The following is a 22,331-nucleotide window of genomic DNA, read 5'->3' as shown; positions in this document are numbered from 1 at the left end:
ATACCAAAAGAGGGATTCCAAGGGGACATGATCAGGATATAATAATGGGCCAATGTCAAAAAAAATTTATGATTATTATTCATATGACTCAACCATATGCTCCAGCTACTGCTGTAATCTTGCTAGTCTTGGTCTGACGTCTGCAGTGATAATGAGTAAAATTGCATTACACCACACACACACAAAAAATCAAGATACTTAAAAAATAACTAGAGGGCTGCCAGGAGAAACATTGACCTCCTCTATGAGGTCAAGAGATGGTTTTAAAAAATGCTGGATGCTCCTGACAAAGTTGAAGCAGTCTGTGGGTCTGGCAACCAGCTGTTCTAACGTTATTAGGGAAGAAATGGCATATAATAGAGTTGCTAAACCATATGTATTTATCACCGCAGTTAAATATCAAGCATGATCATATCACATTGATTCAAAAAAAAATCAAAGCTACCTGTTTTGTTTAGTAAGTTAGGAAAAGTAGTATATATATTGAATAATGCAGAGTAAGATTGTCAGCTGGGGTAAACTCTGTGAATGTGTCTGAAATAATTCAAGATGCTTCTTAGTTGTTGATATTGTGTATTGCATAGTCAAAAAACACTTACTCATATGCTTTTAATTATCTAATGTTATATGAAAGCACAGAAGTTTCCAAAAGCCAGAGAGAAAAGCAGCAGTTTCACCATTTTATTTCTCAGCAGTTCTGAAGCTGCTCTCTCTGTTTGTTCATGAGTAGCGTTCAGCTCTTCTGCATAGTTTTGGCTACATAGTAGACGTAGATGCAAGTTAGAACATAGGTTGCAATAACATATCAACATTCAGGGTTTACAGGCACCTCTAGCCAATAAAAACATAAAAGACACATGACTCCTGCTGGTCAGATATTGAGAATTAATTAACCTGTAGTTATTGGACTAAAAATAGTTTGGTACAAGACACATCTCTAATAGTATGGATTTCCCTGTTTTGTTTTCTTCTTTTTAACTCCACTAAAATTCCATTATCAATTACAGCACAAGAAACTGAGTTATAGGAGAAGAAGAGAACTTTTTGAATGCTTGCTAAGGAAGAGAAGGGAGTTGAGGGAACCTGATTGATAGCAGGTTTCCTAATCTTTTAGTGTGTTTAGTGGAAGGGCAATGGAGAGAAAGCAAAGAGAGGTGGATGTATAACAGGGATAAAGACACAGTCACAAACTACCAGAGTTGCCACAAAATGAAAGCCAAACATAGCAGTGAAGTACAAATATTTTGGGCAGTGTCAGTCAGTCAACTAATGTGTTTATCAGCGTATCAATGAGGAAATCCCCCTAAGCTCCATGGGAGGTTTTGCTTTGATCCTAACCGCACCTGCCAGTCTGCTGACACTTTCAGCTGTAGGATTTACAGTCAGAAGACAGGAGACAGCGGTTCACCTGGGACTGTAACATGTCCCTCTAAAGGCAAATATCTACTGCATTAATTCAAAAAGCAGGGTGGGCAACTGGCAGCAGGTGGGTGGTCATGAGGTGGTGAGCAAGAAGCAAGGGGCAGAACAGAGAAGCGAATCAGACTTGTGTTGAGTGGGAAGTGAAGCTGTTCTGCCTGCCAGATGGAACTGTACATAAAATTGCTCTGAAGTACCCACTTCACCAATTATTAGTAACAGTAAAAGTTCTCCAGCCCTCTCTCTGTAACCACCCCAGTGAAGAATTTGGTATTAATTTTGTATGTTCTCAGCTTTACTCACACTAAATTCAAACTCTTCTTGCCCTCTACAGTCCTTTAGCCAGCAGAAATGCTCAACATCTGCAGCAAAGCCTGCACTTTTGGTGGTTTGCACAATCTCGAGCCATGGTAGAGTCTGAGATGTTGTTTTAAGCACCTGGCATCCTCCATCTATCTTCTTTATTTTAATTATTTCTAGTCTATAGGGTGAGCTAATCAAATAGGCTCATGTCTGTTGTCAGGGTATTTTCTTTGCTTTAATCTATTCTCATTTCTATATAATTCTTTTTTTTTCTCTGGAGCTATCAAAGTATTTTATTTAACAAGCCCATCAACTAAAACAAAGTCTGCATTCTTGAAAGCTAAGTCACACATAAACTTTAAAGATGCTGTTTGTTCAACGTTGACAGAAGCAGTCGTCTGTCCTAATTTACCTTCTTCGTATGTTTTTATTAGTGCTGTGAGAGCATGCAAAAACCCACTGGGGAGACAAGCTCACTAGATTGGGTTGTGTTTTTTTAAAAGCTCTGTCATCAGTCCAAGCTCAGAAGACTGAGATACTGTCTCTTGTACTGGGAAGGTAATGCAAATTATTTCTTGTGACACTTCTTGTACCTGGACAGCTATCCCTGAGGACACGCCATACACATGTAGCCACAGCAACATGGGCAAGGTGGTATTTAAGGAATCACCTTTGGGAAGTTTTGTTCTTCCCTCAGCTCAGCTTTTCCTGCTTACTCACAGCAAGAAGATTAAGGGGGTTTCGACCCAGGGAAACTTAGGCTCTGATATCCTTTATTTTAGCACATGTAGGCATACAGACAGAGAACAGAGAACCATGAGCTGCAGCTGTATGTGCTGCTTCCCCATTACTCACTGATGTGGGTCAACTTTGGCCTGCAGAAATCACTTCGAAAACAGAGATGTTAGTTAAGTCTCAATGATCATTCAGTCCTTGCTTCTCTGCTGAGACAGCCAAGTAGTTTGCCAAACTAGTATCAACTATAGGGTCACTATTGGGTGCGCCATACCTGGGAGGCTTCATGCAGTCTTGCTATCACAGGTCCCTGGCTCAGATTAGATCAGTCTCAGTGCTTGTATTGGTAGAAAACAGCCCTCAACTGCTGGAGTGCATTACATTCCAGCCCTGCCCACAGGTGCCAGGAGGGGCTGATGAGGGGCTGGACATGCCAGACCCTTCTGACATGGAAAGGGGATACTGAGGTACTGCTTTAAGGCTGCCCTTACATTTCCTTTTTGCCACTAGTGGGTTTAGGATCTGGACTTAAATGACTAATACATATTCCAAAGCACTTAGATTGATACTGTTTTAAAAGCAAAAACATAAAACAGCCCCTACCCATAATGAGTTCAGGTAAGTATTTGTAAATGTAGAACTCGCTGTTAAAATCATGTAACCTGAACATGTGGCTTCCCATAAATCTGTAGACTGTCACACATTCTGTGCATTTTTGTTTTCTTCTTTTTTTAACCACACTGAATGCTGGCGGCTGAGTCTGTCCTGAGACTGAGCCCCAGCATAGCTCCAGGACTAAACGCATTCTCGCACATGATGTTCTAATCACTGATACTTTGTGATCTATTTCACTTACTGCTGCCTTGTTCTGTGTGTCTGTTCTCTATTTAGAAAGTTAGCTATGGAAAGGAGTTTGATTATTTTGCAGGATGTCATTTGCTCGCGCCTTCCACATACTGTTTTCTCGCTTTTACCTGAAAGAGAAAATATCAAACATTGCAGACTCCCAGATGGACTGTCTGGAATTTAGCCTTTAAAAAAAAGCTCCGTCCTAGCAGCAGACCAGATTCCAGCAGTAATTTCTTGAAATGTGAGCACAAGGATATGGAGAAAACATTTTGGGGTGAGTGTGCATGGGGTGGGCTGGAAAAGAGAGCAAGGGGTTGTTTTATTTGCTTATATCTGTTGTCGTTTTCACTTTAACAGTGATCATGGCAGCAATTGCCAATAGCGTGAAGCAGACACTTTCTACTACAGTTTTGTTGACGTCTTAAATGTGTGCGTAAACTTTTTAAACAACACTTAACATAGTGCTAGGTATTTGAGAGGACAACCAGAAAGACAAAGTCCATGAACTGAGCAGCTTACACTCTTGTTTTAGATGTGACATGTCAGCTGGGGTTAAGAAGGAGAGCAGGGGATGAGTGAGAAAGGACAAGGCATACATCAGTAATACTCAGCTGAGACATGAGCACTTCTGTATGGTTCACTCAAAGTTTGTATTTGTTTTTAATTAATAATAATAATGACTGCTGTACTTGTTATGGCTATCCTGGAAACAGCGCATCTACTGGAGAAATTTGAATGAAGAGTGGTTCAGCACTTTGCAGAACAGAATTAGGAAGGAATTCATATATAATGCGCCGCATGGTCGGAGACACAGAGACAGTTGTAGGATATTTGGGTTGGCATTTGTTGTACAGCGAACTGGAGTAACAACAGTTGCTGGAATCAGTGGAGAGTGACTTCTGCTGGGTGAAAGGAGTAGGACTTTTTGTAACCTTGACCCATGTCATGTGATGGTGTCCAGGAAATAAAACAACACTCTCTTTCCAGCACGCCTATGAGTCACACAACAGCATTGGTGCAATTATTAGTCTAGATCAGCACCGCAGTATGCTGAATTATGTAGGCTCTTGAAGATAAAGACATGGCATTTAAACTCAGTGTGGTGGAGAATGGATGGCAGTGCAGAAATTCAAAGAGGGCATGTAGGATTGCCAACTTTCTAATCACACAAAACCGAACACTCCTGCCTCGCTCCTTCTCTGAGACCCTGCCTCTGCCCTGCCCCTTCTCTGAGGCGCCGCCCCCCACTCGCTCCATTCCCTCTCCCTCCGTTGCTCACTCTCCCCCACCCTCACTCACTTTCACTGGGTTGAGGCAGGAGGTTGGAGAGTGTGTGGCGGGCTCTGGGGTGAGGCCAGGTCTGAGGAGTTTGGGGTACAGGAGAAGGCTCCAGTCTGGGGCAGGGGTTGGGGTGCAGGGGGGTCCCTTTTCAACCGGGCATTCCAGCCAAAAACTGGATGCCTGGCAACCCTAAAGGCATGCCATGAATCAAGTAATTGATGAGGAAGATTATTTTATTAGCTGTATTTTGGCTGGTGCAGTTTATACTCACACTTAAGGAAAGTGAGTCAAATTGTCTTCTCCCTTACACTGGAACATGGTTTACAGTAGGGCTATCCTAGGTTAATGGAGAGGAAAACTTGGCCTAACTAATCCAGCTATTTTTAAAAGATACTATTGTATACTTTGCCATTCAGAGAAAAATATCTAATGAATAATTTAGTCCAGACTGTCTCAGGAGGAAAAAAGAAATGCAACAGCATAGACAACATATTCTTATTCTGTACCCATTTGTCATCTTTCTTGGTATCAATACTCTTAGCTGACTGTGGAATTGGAAATGGGTCTTAATCAATGTACAAATAAATACTTAGTGCAAATGCTGGGCTGGCTATTAGTAAACAATTTCCTCTTTGTTTCTTCACCTTAGACAGCTTGGGCCAGATTCAGGGAGATACTGAACACCTTCTGCTCTCTCTGCACTGGAAATGAAGGCACTGACATTTGTTCTGAGTATAGTCTCTTGAAAGGATCACGTGGAACTATCCATGTGTTTGCTGTGAGGTGTAGCTAGGTGGGTTCTTGCCACAGATGACTGAAAAAAGGAAAGTGGAGGAGGAGGAGGGAGAGCATAACGACTTCCTTCCACCTCCAGTTCAATCACTGTACATAACTGTAAATATGACCATTTAAAATGTCCTGGAGCCAAATCCTCAGCTAGTGTAAACCAGAATAGCTCTATTGAAATCAATGGTGCTACACTGATTAACACTAGCAGAGGAGCTAGCTCCTTGACTTTTGCCAAAGCCTGTTTGAAAGAACATGTTATGATATGCTGTATAAAAAGTTTTATCCTCTTGATGTGAGCCATTTGCAAATTACTTTGTTCATGCAGGTACCTGTGTAGAAATGCTTTAGTTTTGCCAAAGGTGATGAAAAAGTCCCATCTAAATATAAATAACTAAATAAACCCACTCACTGTGGAGAGGATCAGTTGGCAGATTGTAGCCTGTATCTGCTCATGACAGCACTGCTAATACTATAAAAATCTATAACCCAGTCATGTGGTATCTAAAACCAAACCAAAAGAAATTTCCTTCCCAATAGTCACAGTGTGAGAATAATCACTGCCACCTTTGTATCACAGGGATTTCAGATCTTTCAACAGACTTTTCTATCATCCTTGCAGTAGTGGTTTGTGTAATGAACTAGGTCCCATAAGTGAAAACATAAGTAGAGTAAGTGACCTTCGTAAATACTGGTATAAAATAACAAATCAAGCATTGCATCAACCCAATAGCCGTGTGTGCACAGAGGGAGGCAGGCAAATAAATTAAACCAATGTTGATATCTGCTGTATTCCCCAGTATGCTCCTTGATATGGTCCTTCTGACGTTTTGGCATTGATATACACCGCCGTCTTAAAAATTAGAACAGAACAAGGGGTTATACAAAGAAGTACTTGAATTATAATTTAGGCTCTATTTATTAGGAATATTTTTCAATGAAACACACTGATGAAATAATATTCATGCAACCCAGTAATACATGTATATTCACTATAGAAGAAAATCAGAACTGGAAAGGGGTGGTTGCTGGTATTAGCACAGTCATATGCAATGTCAAGATTTGGAGACAGACTCTGCTCATTGTTGTAACAGTGTAAACATGGAGTAATGATGCTTACTTTGGTAGAGTTGCTCCTTATTTACTCCTATGGAACTGAAAACGCAGTTTCTCCATTTAAGTGCCAATAAAATGTTCATAGCCGTACCTGGCTTTAACTGCTAGTGGTTCTAGTCAACTGCAATAAGAAACTTACATGTGGTTCTGAAAGTAAATTTGGCCCATTTAGATTGTTTTACCTTGAAAGATATTTCATTGTTCAATACATTGGCATATTTTGTTAGAATATCTTTTAAATGTTATTCCCATAACAATGGGACTGAACAAACTGAATTCGATGGAGTTACACTGGGGAAGAAATTTGGCCCAGTGAACTTAGAACATAGTATTTATGTAATTTGTATATGTTATTTACAATACTTCACAGTAATAGGATGATTATCTTCAGATCTTACACCTTCACCTGAGTTAAAAATTGAGTGCTAGATTATTGAGAGTTAAAAATGTCTAGTGGGCCTGATGTACACACAAAATGTGTGTGCAATTTGTGTTTTCAGCAACCTCAGTCACATGTGAAAATGGGTATATAGATGTCTGCGTATCCAATTACATGCAGAAGCACAGTGGCACAAGCATTTTTGGTCTCTGTATGTAGCTATATTACAGTCTTATACTTCCTTCCATCATTGGTAGTGACTAAAGGTAGAAAAAACACTCCAGTTACTGCCTACACATGACACAAGTTGAAATTGGAGAGAGAGATCTGGGATTGGTCAGACAATTCAAAGGTTTTCAGTGTTTATTTTATTTGTGATTTCAAACATACCTACCCTATTATCATATCTAAAGAAATATTTTAATAGATGCCCTTTTCCTAGAAGAATCTGTAGCCCAAATATAAGAAAATACTCCTTTGTATTTTTTGTATTGAAGACTATCTACAGCCAGTCATTTACAAAATTTTGCATTGACATGGATCTTGGTGTGAACGGGAGAACACGTGTTTCCACTTTATTAACCTTTGAGTTTATTTTTTATTAATATATCTTCGTTATTCTCAATATGTTTCTGTTGTTTTCCAGGAAAAATAAGAGTGCCCTCTGGTGGTCAATTTAACACCTGTACATTCTCATATTTCTTACAACACGAAAAGTGGGTAACCTATGTGTTAATGGGTTTTCCTTACAGTTCCAATTTGATGAGCAAAAATACTCGTATGGTTTTATCTTTATTTTGTAGGATCACATGTCCTCTCTCAGCATCAAGTGGATCATTATATTTTCATCACAGGCTCTTTTATTCAAAATTATTTTTGTTATTGTCATTAATGAAAAATGTTCAAACAGATCCATGTGAGTAGTGCTTATCCTTGTGAGAAGGCACAGTGGCCCTGATTCTTATTTATACAAAAGTCCTTTCACACTGGCAGAAAATTACATTTAATCCATTTTAGGGCCCCTTTATGTGAGTGTATTACTAGCATTATTGTACTTACACTACTTATTAGTAAACAGTAGTACAATAGCAAACTCTATCAGACCTATTGACTTCAGTAGTAGTATTCAGTGAGTAAGGACTACACATGTGAGGGACAGTTACAGGACTGGGACCCATAACATAACATAAGGAATTAAACTTGTGCCATGAGCTTCTCATCAGGGTAGGTTACATATATAAGGGTTCAGTACTCAGACTTGTGTGAACTCACATTGGGATAGCTGTTTTTGCTACTATAGCTAAGATTACAGTAGAGTTTCCATCCTAACCCCTGATTTCTCTCTCTCACACACACATTTGCACAACATACAGTTTGGGGAATAAGATTTTTACATGAGGCCTCTGCCACAAGGCAATTTTTAAAAATGTTCAGCAAAATCAATGCCGCCAATTTTGAGTTATGAGAGGATGAAAATAAGGTTATTCCTATTGTTGAAAAAACTTCTGACCACCATTTATTTCAGCAAACAACAAAACCAGACTGACTCCCACAATTCTAGAGTCTCTCCACAAATCTCTTCTCTAATCATGCTGAGCTTCTCAATTCTTCCCTTTCAGCCTGCAATGTTTTTTTTCTCACCAGTTGCTAGAAGCTGGGAATGGGCGACAGAGGATGGATCACTTGATGATTACCTGTTCTGTTCACTCCATCTGGGGCACCTGGCATTGGCCACTGTCGGAAGATAAGATACTGGCTAGATGGACATTTGGTCTGACCCAGTATGGCCATTCTTATGTTAATTCTCATCAGATTTCTCAGGGACTCTTTCTTTCTCCTATACTGTAATTTTTCTCCTCCCACAACATTTCCTCATTGTTTCTCTCTCTGCATCCTCCACACTCATTTCCACCCAGATTGTCTCTTCTCTCTTTCCCCAAATCCCCTCTGTGCCCCTCACTCTCCCCAAGTATATCTTCTTTCTGCAAAAGCATTATTTTTTCTCTCTCAATCTTAATAATAATAATAATAATAATAATAATAATAAATAGTCCCCTTTGTATCATTTCTTCCTCAAAATCCCTTTACCACCCAGAAATTCCTGCCTTTTCCCATCCGTCCCCAAACCTTTCCACTGTTCCTGCTCCTCTTCAGAGAGAGAGGAACGACCAGCAGGTGCCCATTCTTCCTGCCTTCTCCCCAGAGAGAAGAGCCAGCAAGTGCAATGTCATCAGATTGGCAGAGACTGGAAGACCACAGTGGTGAAATTCACTCTTTTGCAGAGGACTCGGGTAAGGCCCCAGTGTTGAGGGTCTAAGGGGTGTTTAATCTCATGCAAAGAGAGATATTAGCCAGGCAATGGAACATTAATTGGGGACCCTGTGGCCTGCTGCTTAAAACCCAGCTGCCTGGTTTCCATTACTAGTCAAGCGGGAGGAGTGTTTGACAACCTAGGGGATGTACGCCTGGGGAGAGCACTGCTTGGAAACGCCTGCACTGATTTTCATTCTCTTTAGTTTGTGTACTGTTTTAGTTAGACAAAGAGCACAAACCTCCTGAGTCCAGTTCAGTGGAGCTAACCAGAGTGTAGGTGGAGTATGATTTGGCCCCACTACGGTATGATGCCATTTCACTTTATATTAATTATGCTTTTCTGTACATCAGTTCTGCAGGAAACAGTGGCATCTGATGTTTTAAACTAATCTTGTTGCATTACCCTTTTCAATACAACACTTTGCATTGTTTGTTAGTTTGGTTTATCTTTACTGTCGACTACCAAGAAGTTACAAGTGCCACATCTTTTCAAGAAACAAACACAACAGACAACAATCATTATACAAAAAACTGAAGCAAACCACATTTTCTGTTAAGATTCATAATAGCATGGAGTTAAAAAAGAGAAAATAGGTGCTTTGGAGCATAACATTATAAAATGCTAATGTCAGTGACACAGTGGTGGACTGAGTAAATATAGAAAGGATTTATTATAAAGTTCTTTAGTGTTGTTGGCACTAACAGCAAATTGCTGGGCAACATCATATCACCAAAATCCAGGAAACAGCACAAACATTGAACCACGGTATTTTCAATGACAATAATGAGAGAAGCTTTGGTATTGGTTGGCATCACCACAAAAGGCATATGTTGGCACGTTCAAGAATGTAAATGATAGATCTGCTGCTTGAAGTTTATAATTATTTAATCAAACCCAGACTGCAGAACCTGGAGGGATAGTGTGTAGCCTCATAAGAGAGAGAGAGAGAGAAAGGAAAAGAAAATAAATCCATATTTTGCAAATGATGGCATATATCAGTCCCCGGTGTGTGCCTAGCCACACACTTGTGATTGCTACAGTTTTTGTGGGTGATCTTTACTGCCTGCTACATCATAGTATGTGTAAGAGTTCCTGCAGAAAACAAATTACCGACAATCTCTTTTATGTGCTGATGGAAGTCAGATCAGCTATTTCCATTTCCTTTCAAAGAAGAAAATAAATGTACAGATCAGGTCAGGAAACCACTCATCTGATGAACTATTTCTACACTACATGCACATGCACACACATGCTCACAAATGATTTTCATCTCACATTTCATATTTGGCTGATTATTACGGAATGTTTTAGAACTCATTTACTTTTCACATGCTAAAAATATGATAATGAACATGCCGTTTACAGAAATAAATCTCTCAACACTCTATGTTCTGGCTTGTAACAGACTGAATAGCAGAAGTCGGGTATGTTTGCAGCCTGGGCTTTGCTCACCGACTCAACTTTCAATTTAGTCCAAGCCTGATGGAATAAGAAAAAAGTCTTTCAAAAGCAGTAATTGTGTGTTTCTGAGGGTGAGGGGGAAGAACAAATTACTAAATTAAATTAGCATTACATTTCATTCCTAGCCCCTAGCAAATTCAGGGATTTACACAAGGTACTTTCTTAAATTCTGATGTTAATTTAAATGTTACAATTCTGCATAAAAGCCCGGAGAAACCATGAATAGTTAGGTGATGTCATAATAAAAATTTATACTGAAGGAGGAAATGCTCTAAGTTGAGATAGTAGCACATTATAACATTTAAAAATGAGAGAAATGCATTATTTTAATATATTTTAGAGGATTTAATGTTATTAATTCTTTTACTGTGACTTATGTCTTGTGACTTAAGAAATATTTGCATAATACTTTTTTCTATAATAGCCCTGGTCTCTTTTTCTCTCTCTCTCTCTCATAAATATTTGCTGTAGGGTATTCCAGGACATACAGGTGAAATCAGTGGAAATTTTGCTATTCACTGTATTGTGGCCAAAAATTCATCAAGAACTTCTAAACAAGGTGAGTGACTTAATATCTTTTATTGGACCAACTTCTGATGGTGAAAGAGAAAAGTTTTTGCAGGACACAGACTTGAGGAAGAACTCTCTGTAGCTTGTCTCCTTCACCAACAGAAGTTGGTCCAATAAAAGATATCTCTCTAATATCCTGTGACCAACATGGCTATAACAAACCAGCAAATTAGGAATGCTGAGCTTTATTCTGCTTGTGACCCCAACAGAACAGACTTCTCTAGTGACTGCCTCTCATCCCAGTATCCTTTGTATTTCTATCTGAGAATACTAGCTATTTTTTCAGCCCCAAAGACTGCATAATATCATGAGAAATCCATGATACATGGGTACTCCTCTGCACCCACATAAAGTCACATTGACATCTATGGCAATGAATAGCAAGACTAGGGTCTAATTTTATTTAATTGTCTTTAGTTCATTAAGCTATGGCACAGTGAATAAAATAAAATCATGCAATGTGGCAGCAACATTCAGGGTACATACATGGGATAATTTCATATTTTTAAAAACCCAAAGTATAATTTAGACATATTGTGCAGTTCATGAACTTTAAGTTTCTAATATATTTTGAATTATTAATATTTCACATTGCAAACTACAGCAGTCAAAATGGGACAAAATATTTTTGGACCTTAAGATATATACCTTATTGTATATGCAAGATTAAACATAGTTATTTAACTAGAACTATTTCTGTTTAATAATTCAAGACTGGAAGATTACAAGAAAATATCTGTTATATTTGATTTTCTTTAAATGCTATGGAAAAAAATCCATAAAACATGGACAGTATTACAAAAGGTCAAACAAATCTATAAATGTGCAAAATTATTGTATGTATGTTTAGAAGTTGGACTAATTTATATTTATTCAACAAATTAACATTTGAGATATACATGCTACACACACGTTTGTGAAATAATATGCAATATATTTAGGCTTGGCAAAATTAGATTTTTATTTTTTATAATTTTGAATGATAATATCAATGTTTACTTTTAGCACTTTTTAATTTTTATTGATTTCTGTTTTCATAGTTGAGGGAAATTATAGGGGGCGGTCAGACAATAATAAATGATAGACTTTGAGATTAAAAAAACTAAAGCTTTATGACCATTAAAATACAAATTGTCAACATCAGATGTCAAAACATACAATGTAAATATTCTTAAATCAAACTCTACTAAGTTCTCAAGCAGCATTTTACTGACTTTATCCAGCCAAATTTTGATTGTTATCAATAGAAATATTTTTTGGTTTGTGTGAGTACGGTGAAATCAGTGTTTACTGAAATTTACCAAGAAAAATCTAATCCTTTCAAGTCTAAATATATTCAGTAGAACTAATTACTAAAGCAATTTATATTTGGAAGGCTATCTTTACAAGCAGAGGGATAGAATATTTTTACAAATGAGAGTTTAGATCTCAAAGATTATTTCATATATATAATCTGTGTATGGAAACAACAAATATTGGCAGAATAAAAGCAACTGATGAGTTGCATTATAAAAAATATGTTGATTGCAAAATAAAGAGCACAATGCTAAAGTTACAGGTATTTTTAAACACCTTTAAAATAATTGTGAAGCTAAAAGTTGAGCACATTTTATAATTTCTACCGAAAAGCTTTCTGCTTTTGTGTAAATCCAGATAATATGCATTCACATTAATACAATAATGAAAGCTAATGCTGACCTTTCCCTCTTAACTCTATTTTCTTGTTTCTTTTCCTGACATGCAACATGAACTTTACACTTGAATTTCCTGGCTTTTGTCAGTTTTTCAGCACTCAAACTTCTTACATGATTTACATTTTTTTCATGTAATGTTTTTTCTTAATCAGAATAACAATCTTCTTTTTACTTCTACTTTTAAAATCTAATGTAATGTTAATGTTTTATATAAGATTTATGAATAAAGAAAGATGTGGGTTTGTTTTACAGGTTTGAAGCAAGTTTCTTTCTTTCTTTCTTTCTTTCTTTCTTTCTTTCTTTCTTTCTTTCTTTCTTTCTATATAATGAATTAAAAACAGTCCCATTTGGTAAAGGCTAACTCATTGACACATCAGTAATGATCAGAGTTGGGAAGGGAAGATCCGTAAATTCTAATTTTAGTCAGATGAGATACATAACCATTGTTAATTTTTTTTCTGCCAGTGTTGCATGGAGTCTCATTTCCTGCTAAAGTGTTTCTTATAGTCTCCAGTGAATTCATTAGCTGCTTGCCTTTCTTAAGGACCTAATTTTCACCTGAGGCTAACCCATTATCCTAGTACTGTATATTGATCACACACAAATTATAGGTCTGTAGGAGATCTTCCACTGATTTCAATGTGCACTGAATCAGGGCCTGAACTGGTGTATGTCAGCTCAGCTCATGAAGCTACACCAATTTAAACCAGCTGAAGATCTGGCTCAGATTATTTTATATGTGCTCTTTTGAGAGCTGGCTCATTGTCAAAGCATGTTAATATTGCAATGCTAGGTATATTTCAAATATATATTGAAAACTGTAATAGATTTGTTCACAACAATTAAATAAGGGCCAAATTCTGCCCTCAGATATGGAGTGTAAACTCCAGTTGATTTTCCTGGGAGTCATATATGATTATTAGAGGATAGAATATAACTAATAATAAAAATATATTTGAAGGGATGCCCCAAGGTTGTCAAACCAATATTTTTCCACCCTAAATATTTTTTCTCCATATCCCTTAAATTCTATTAATTTTGTTTCCTCCCTTAACTGTCAAATAAAGATCCCAATCCTTCGGCCCCTCCTGAATCTTACCTGCATGCTGCAATACATTTTAAACTACAATTGCACACCCAGTGTAACCTTATAAAAACAAATTCACGGTTTCCACAATGAGATGCACCCAGATAGCAGAAATCTTCTGTCAGTCCAGTATTGCCTGATCACAAGAACTTGGAAAAGAAACCCAGCAAGAGAAAAGGTGACATAGGTACTGGATGTGATTATGCATGTGCATTTATGCCTGAGTTCCAAAATACATTTGTTATGTCAACTACATATATACTGACCAGCAACTATGTCCAGTTTTGTGCTTTGCATGATATGTGGGCGTGGGTGTGAATATCATACTATCAAATCCGTTTACACACATACTTCTTACCTGACTTGTCTCACAAAAATTAATATATTGGAATTGCTACCTAGGAATCAGAAAGGCCACACATTTTCCTCCTATTTTACCAAGGCAGCTGAATGCAATTGCAGCCTGCATTTTGGAAATGAGGAAAATGTAAGTTACATGCACAGATACTGCATATGCCTAAATCATCTGTGGATGGGGAATCCTATTTGTAGCCATGTATTCTTGGTCTTATTCAGCACCTGGAAAGTTCGCATTCATTAGATGCTGCATAATCTGCCATTTCATCACATTCTCAGGTAAGTCAAAGAAGTAAAGAGCTAGCTGCCATACAACAGCTAATAGTTTCCACTTTGGACAGTGTACAGGCTGTAATTGCTGAAGGTGAATCTGTTGCTTCAGTTTGTGTTGCTACAACTACAGTTAGCGCCTCTGTATATCTGTCTTCTGCTTCTCACTTAGGAAACCTAAATTCATTCCTTGAAGAGTTATAGTTGGCTGAGGAGTTCATGCACGAGGACCGAAAAAAATTGCCAATACATTTGTGCTACTGGATTCCATTTGTATCTATGAATATAGAATTCTATATGTAATTAGTGAATATGAATATGTACATGTATTATCATATATCTTAGTATCTAATTTACATAATATACCTTTCCCAGGTTGCACTTATGTTAAACAATTAAAAACACATACATCTCTTTCACCTGATGTCAGCAATGCTATAGAATGCTCCCTTTCTTCCCCACAGCCCTCCCACAGAAACCTGAACCCATCACACACTGGGACTGATCCACTAACTACTGAAGTTAATTGGAATCCTTTCTGTTGACTTCATTAGGCACTGGCCTGGGCCCATACAACTAAATCACACCAAAAATAATCAAGGCAGTATTAAAAAGACAATATGAGCACCAGTTAGAAGTCGAAAAAAGACAGCTTGGTGGAAATCTAAACGTTTGGTGGAAATGTGATTTCAATTCAAACTTTTAATGGGAAATTTTAAAATAATCATTTTGATAAGGTAAAAATATTTCATTCTCAGTTTATCATTTTGAATCACTTCATTTTGACTCCTATTAAATATTGATTTTGAGGTACTATATTTAAAGAGGAAATATTTAAATTGAAGGATTGAATAAGGAAATGCACATTTCACCACTCTGTGCCTCAGTTTCCCCACCTGTAAAATGGGGAGTAAGGACACTGACCTCCTTTGAAAGTGCTTTGAGACCTACTGACAAACTATGCACAAACAAACATCTATGACCAGCTCCTCAGCTGAACTGTGCCAGTAGCAAAAAGTTGCCTTTGAGCTGGCTTAGCTGGCTACTTGCGGATTCTCCTTGCCTAGGGAAATTTTAGATGGTATAGAGCCATCAAAGTGGCTCCTATACCACTTGTTCCATACACGCCCTAGCACAGTTACTGAGCTCAGGAAAAGGGGCTTTGTCAAGAAATCCCTAAAAAGCTGCAGGAACAGCCTTTGGTTGCTGCTGGCAGCTAGCATAGTTTAGAGGAGCAGTGCCAGGAGACATGGGTGGGGCGCAGAAGGCAATTTTGCACTGCCTCTCTGAACTTGGCCATACCTCAAGGTCTGGGCCCTCATTTAGTTTTTAGTCTCTGATCTTTGCTTCCACTGAAGTCTATGGCAAAACTCCCTTTGACTTCACTGATGCAGTATCAAGTCTATATAGAAGAACTAAGTAGTAGTAGAAGTTGATGGAGTGTTGTATGAGTATAAGGGCCTGTCCATGTGATTTTCTTTACATGAAGGGGGCTTAAGTTATGTAACCATATGAACTGTTCTTCACTGCCCTTGTCATCCCTTATAATGTTTGTTAGATCGTGTTTCATAACAGATTGTAAGCTCTTTGGGGATTGTAAGCCATGTCTCCCTATGTGTCTGGGTGGCACCTTGTACAATGGGTCTGCTACCCTGACTTGGTCCCTTTGCAGCTAACAGGCTGCAAATATCAATAATAGCTCCATATCAACCTTGGCACTGCTCTGTATTGGACAAGTGGACTGTTACGCTAACATGGAAAATTCATCCCAGGCAGAATATTGTTCAGGCTTATAAAATGCTAAATTGATATAGGAATAATACACTGTATAGACTACATGACATACACTAATCCTTCTGTATTAAATTAATTTAATACTCAATTAAGCTAATATGATACTGTGCTAATCCAGTGGAGCGACTGCCTTCTGATATGCATATGAATTACTAATATCCAGTTAGACCAATGGAATGCACTGGCAGATACTACATTGAATGAGCCTGGTTTTGCTGAACATTTGTCATTTATATATATTATCCTATCCTGGGTTCTCGCAGCAAATACTGTATTTTTGTTATATTCTGCAAAGTGAAGTCTTCATACTATCGTCTTTAGTTAGGTGAATGAAATGTGCCTTCACATTTTCAGATTTGAAACTAAGCACATATTATATTTGTGTTCACATGACTCAGCACCTCCAACAGGTATAGCCACACTCTGCTCAGTCAGTGGGCAGTCTATATGGCTGAGTTTGCATCCTATGCCCAGTCCAGATGTTCTCCCCAGATAATATCCCAGGGTGTAGAGCGTAGTAAGTAAGATCAGGATCGTGGTCAAGGATTTGAATCAAAACAACTCTTCAATCTCCACAATTAGAGAGGTGCCTTTGATGATAAAAGCACATGGATCTTGAAGCACAAAGACACTAGTTGTCATAAGCATATCCTTATGATTCTCTCCCTTACATATGTTACACTTTTGAATGCTCCAAAATGCACAAGTATCAGAGGGGTAGCCATGTTAGTCTGGATCTGTAAAAGCAGCAGAGCGTCCTGTGGCACCTTATAGACTAACAGACGTATTGGAGCATGAGCTTTTGTGGGTGAATACCCACTTCATTGGATAAGACCTTCTTATACAATATGAGAATCTGAAGATTATTGAATGATCTAAATGACATGCTTAGAAAATACTGGAGATTGTGGAGATATTGGAGAGTGTGTTGTCCCAGCTGAAAGTGCTGCTCATAATCGTGCAAGAGGAAAGGGTTTGGGAACCTCCAGATGAATCTTCTCATTGTAGTGTACAGCCCTGAAAGAAACACGTTGCCTCTGAGCACAGTGGGTGGGAGGTAGAGTGGTCTGGCAAAATTGCCATGAAAATTGATAAGCTCCTGTTCAAATTCTACTCACACACTGTTTACCTGGATGATGGAAAAGCTAATGAAATTTTACTCACTGGTCAAATAAATAATTCTGTCTATGAATTAGTGGGCAAGGTGGCTTTTACTGAGATGTTGAAAATTGCATTGTGGGTAGTCATAAAAGGATTAATCCTGCAATATCTGCATTCATGTGAGAAAGGAAGGCAGAATTACACCCTAACGTTGTGCCCTGTCAGGTTTCTGTTCTTTCCGTTCATGGTGTGGTTGTTGATAGAAAAGGGTCAAAAGGTGACCCTGAATAATGTGGACACTATAGCTTTGCTCACATGTTAGAGACAAGGCAGGCCACTGTGTAGTTCCATTCTTTATTCAGCCTTCTGGGAAGAGAGAGTCCCTGCAGTTCTCCATGGCTCTTTAGATCTTAGGCTAACTAATAACGCCTGTGATGTGCAGTGTCCCCACATGGGGTTTCTCCCAGGCTACACTGTTGCACATATGCTCACATACATTCCCTATGCCTGCACCGAGGGTCCACGTATGCTGTGCTGAGCATAACACTGTGTACACATGATACCCATATATACACTGCCACAGTTATGTGACATTAGCACTACCATTTTGGTGGGGGTATCCCAGGGTTCTGTGCATCACAGGGAGATGCTCTAGGAACAGCTTTACTGTATGTCATTGGCACTCTCCCCGCCTTCACACATTTTCCGATGGCAGTTCCTTCTCATGTCCCTCCCACCAAACTGGATGGCTGACATGGAGCAATGGGATGATGATGTGGTTCTGCTGCGGTTGCTTATTGGGGGACAGTGGAGCAGGTGATTTGTGAGATGCTAGCAGAATTTGGGCAGAATCTTCTGACACATCAAAGATGGCTGAATGACAGTTCATTCAGTTCCCATGGCACAGATAGAGTGAATGCTGGTATTGCCATGGTATGCCTGTGGGTGGACCATTGCTTCTGGTGCAGGAGAACCAGCACAGTTTGGTGGGATCACATCATTTTGGAAACCTGAATGACCAGCAGTGGCTTCAGAACATTGGAATGTGGAAACAAACCTTAATGGAGCTGTGAGTGGAATTTGCACCAAATCTCAGCACCTGAACTTAATTCGGGGAACCCATACTGGTGCAGAAGCATGTGGTTACTGCTTGGTGGCAGCTGGCAACCCCAGAAAGCTGTAGGTCCATTGCAAACCTCTTCATGGTTGGAAAGTCCACCATTGGAATTGTGCAGGTTTGTGAGGCAATTAACATTCTGATTTACCCATGGGTTGTTGACATAAGAAAAGTTCCAGAAATAATAGCTGGATTTCAGAGGATGGGGTTTCCAAAGTGTGCAGAAGCCACTGATGGCACCCATCTCCCAGTACTTTGCTCACTAAAAAGAGCGAGTATGCGAATGAAAAGGTCACTTTTCACTTGTTCTGCAATGCTTAGTGGGCCACAGAGGCAGATTTAAATGTTGGAAACACTGGAAAGGTTCATGATGACAGGGTGCTTAGGAGATCGAGATTGTACATGAAGGGCAAAAAGGGACTTTATTCCCCAGAAACTATATGGTTCTGGATGGTGTGTCTGTGCCAACTGTTATTTTGGGGGATACTTCATACCTTTTCCTAACTTGGTCCATGAAAACATACCCGAACATTAATGACCTTGGGAAAAGGGAGTTCAGTTACAAACTCAGCAGCTGCATGATGGTTGTGGAATGCAAACTTGGTAGGCTGAAATCTTGTTGGATGCCAGTGAGACCAACACTATTCATATAATCATCATTTGCTGCACATTTCAAAACGTTTGTGAGAGTAAAGGAGGGGAGTCCTTCTGTCCTGAGTGGGAACAGGACAAGTCTGCAAACTCTATAGAGGCAGCCAGATCACATGTACACTGTCCCAGCCCAGCAGGCAAGGAGACTGAAGGATGCCATATGTGCACACATCTTGGCACAACAGGGAGGCAGAGGATGACATCTGCTTCTGCTGAGGGACACCTTCAAACCCTATGCAGCTGCTAGAAATGCAAATGAGGGAACATTGACACATACTTGTGGGGCTATGGAGCTTTGTGAAGATTCCCTCCCTCCCTTCCCCCCCCCAGCCAAAGGTCATTAGATGTTTGTTCCTGTGACAATGTAGACAAAACAGACAATTATAATATGGCACTTCTACTGGTTTAATACCTCTGGGTTGGCTCTGTGCTTTGGGGGGTGCGGCCGAGCTATAATGTAGTTGGAACTGGTGAAGGTTTGGGAAGGGGAAGGACAGGCTGTTTAATCATTAGGCAGTGGCAGATGCTGTCTTTGCCTGTACTGTTACTTGAAATGTGTGTCGTATTTCTGCATGTCAACCAAACCATAAAGACATTTCTCTAGCCATTTTCTATGTTGTGGGTTCTGCTGCATTTAGAACAGCAGTGATTTCTGTAAGCACGTGTCACTAACTGCACTTTACGCATCCCACCAGTGTGTCCTTGGGACTGCAGTTTTTTTAACCTGGGAGGGCAGGGCTTGTGGCTGTGGGACAGACAGAAAAGTAGTAGCATTATGATGGCGCCAGATAGTTACACCATACCGATTCTGGTGCTGTGAATCCTGAATCTGAAAACACCTTATATTTGTCATATGTAGAAAGGAGGGTCCACACATAAGTCAAAGGAAATCTAGTATTTATTAGCAGTATTATATGGAACATGCAATTTAAATATGTTTAAAAACAAATGTAGAACCAGAATGCATGAGACTGAATCTGTGAACAACAGCCCAATGTAAATGTCTCTGCTCCCATCGCCTTGTCCTCCCCTGACAAAGGGCAAATGATGGGGGGAAATTGTTCATAGGGACAAATGGGAGAGTCTTGTATGGGGGTTTGGGGAGCAGGCACTTGGTAGGCTTTAGGTACTTCTGCAGACTCATCATTCCCCTCCTGGATGCTCAGGGGAGTCTCCCTGCAAGGGGTTTCAGATGCTGCTGTAGGGTATGGTCCTGCAGGCTCCTCCAGGTCACTTGGGGTGGTTGGTTTCTCCACCTTAGCAGCACCCTGGACAGCAGCTGGAGGGAGAGGTGGCAGTTCATGGAGAGGTGCAGCGGCCACAGAGGCAGGCAGACCCCAGAATTGTTCAGCTACCAGTTCTATCAGCCTCTCCATTCGGGAATGCTTCTGTTCCCAATGGTCTGCCCCCTGCTTCATGAACCACTTCAGCAGTGTCTCTTTCTGCTGAAGAGTCATATGCTCCCATGCCCTTAGGAATTAAAACTGTTCCTGGTTTCTCCTGTCCATGCCAATGAGCAGCTTCTCCACAGCCCTCCTCTGTCTGCTGTCTCTGGGGTATTTCTCCTGGTGAATAGTTGCCATCTCAAGAGTCAAAGGTCCAGCCCACTGAAAGAGAAGGGTAGCATTAATTTTTCCCTGTTGAAGAAGCTGATAAATCCCCCCACATAACATGACTTTGCCGTAGAAGGCCACAATTTTGATACTTTTCATCATTCCAGGAATGCAACTGCTAGACTATCCTTGGTTCAGACAACTGTTGTGGCCCATGAGGAAGGAGCAGAAGCTAATAATGGTAAGAAAAATGTACTGATGTTTTAATAAATATAAAATGTTCATCGCGTCTAGGACTAGGATGCAGTGGCAGTTTCCTCCAGCAGCTATGTTACCATATTGCAATGTCTTCTTTAAAGCCTTGTCAACTTTTGGAGAACATAGCAGTTTTCAAAAAAGCAGAATGGAAAGAAGTGACTTTCCAGTCATGTGGAGGAGATCCAGGAATCTATGCCAGAGACAGGTTTCTGCTAATGGTTACCCCTGTACATATTGTTGAATGTTGGGGTTTGGTCAGCTATGAAGGTGGACCAAGCTGGAGTTTCTGCTACACCAGAAATGTATTGAAATGTGCTTACAGGTGTCATAAACAGATAGCTAAGGGTTAATGTCTTTCACCTGAAAAAAAAGTAACCTGAAACACCTGACCAGAGGACCAATCAGGAAACCAGACTTTTTGAGGTCTGGGTGGAGGGAAGTTTGTGTCTGAGTTCTTTGTCTTGTGCCTATCTCCCTCTCGGCTATGGGAAGGATTTCTCTATTTCCTGCTTTCTAATCTTCTGTTTCCAAGTTGTAAGTACAAATATAGTAAGGCAGTAAGGTTTCTATTGTTTTTCTTTTGTATTTACATGGGTATAGTTGCTGGAGTGTTTTGAATTGTATTCTTTTTGAATAAGGCTGTTTATTCATATTTCTTTTAAGCAATTGACCCTGTATTTGTCACCTTAATACAGAGAGACCATTTTTATGTATTTTTCTTTCTTTTTATATAAAGCTTTCTTTTTAAGACCTGTTGGAGTTTTTCTTTAGTGGGGAACTCCAGGGAATTGAGTCTGTGCTCACCAGGGAATTGGTGGGAGGAAGAAGTCAGGGGGAAATCTGTGTGTGTTAGATTTACTAGCCTGACTTTGCATTCCCTCTGGGTGAGGGGGGAAGAAAGATTAGCTCTCGGTACTTCTGTTTTCCAAGGCTGGAAACGGGGAGGGTGGAATCCCTCTGTTTAGATTCACGGAGCTTGCTTCTGTGCATCTCTCCAGGAACACCTGGAGGGGGGAAGGGAAAAGGTTTATTTCCCTTTGTTGTGAGACTCAAGGGATTTGGGTCTTGGGGTCCCCAGGGAAGGTTTGGGGGGACCAGAGTGCCCCAAAACACTCTAATTTTTTGGGTGGTGGCAGCTTTACCAGGTCCAAGCTGGTAACTAAGCTTGGAGGTTTTCATGCTAACCCCCATATTTTGGACGCTAAGGTCCAAATCTGGGACTAGGTTATGATAACA

The 22,331-nt window shown here is 39.6% G+C and overlaps 1 long non-coding RNA gene across 7 annotated transcripts in view; it reads left to right on the top strand.

Moving 5' to 3' along the window:
* LOC127054429 (uncharacterized) overlaps positions 1 to 22,331 on the top strand; it is a 68,304-nt gene that overhangs the window by 27,760 nt on the left and 18,213 nt on the right. For 6 of the 7 annotated variants that reach the window (XR_007775253.1, XR_007775251.1, XR_007775250.1 and 3 more), the window contains one exon: positions 21,005 to 21,078. This is a non-coding gene — a long non-coding RNA (uncharacterized LOC127054429). Of the gene's footprint in view, positions 1 to 11,120; positions 11,203 to 21,004; positions 21,079 to 22,331 lie in introns of those variants that run through there. The other variant, XR_007775254.1, reaches the window with a different exon arrangement.

The sequence above is a fragment of the Gopherus flavomarginatus genome, chromosome 6 (genome assembly GCF_025201925.1).
Source record: "Gopherus flavomarginatus isolate rGopFla2 chromosome 6, rGopFla2.mat.asm, whole genome shotgun sequence".
Classification (NCBI taxonomy): domain Eukaryota; kingdom Metazoa; phylum Chordata; order Testudines; family Testudinidae; genus Gopherus; species Gopherus flavomarginatus.
The sequence above is the reverse complement of the archived record's forward strand: the minus strand, read 5'-3'. Positions and strand labels throughout refer to the sequence as shown.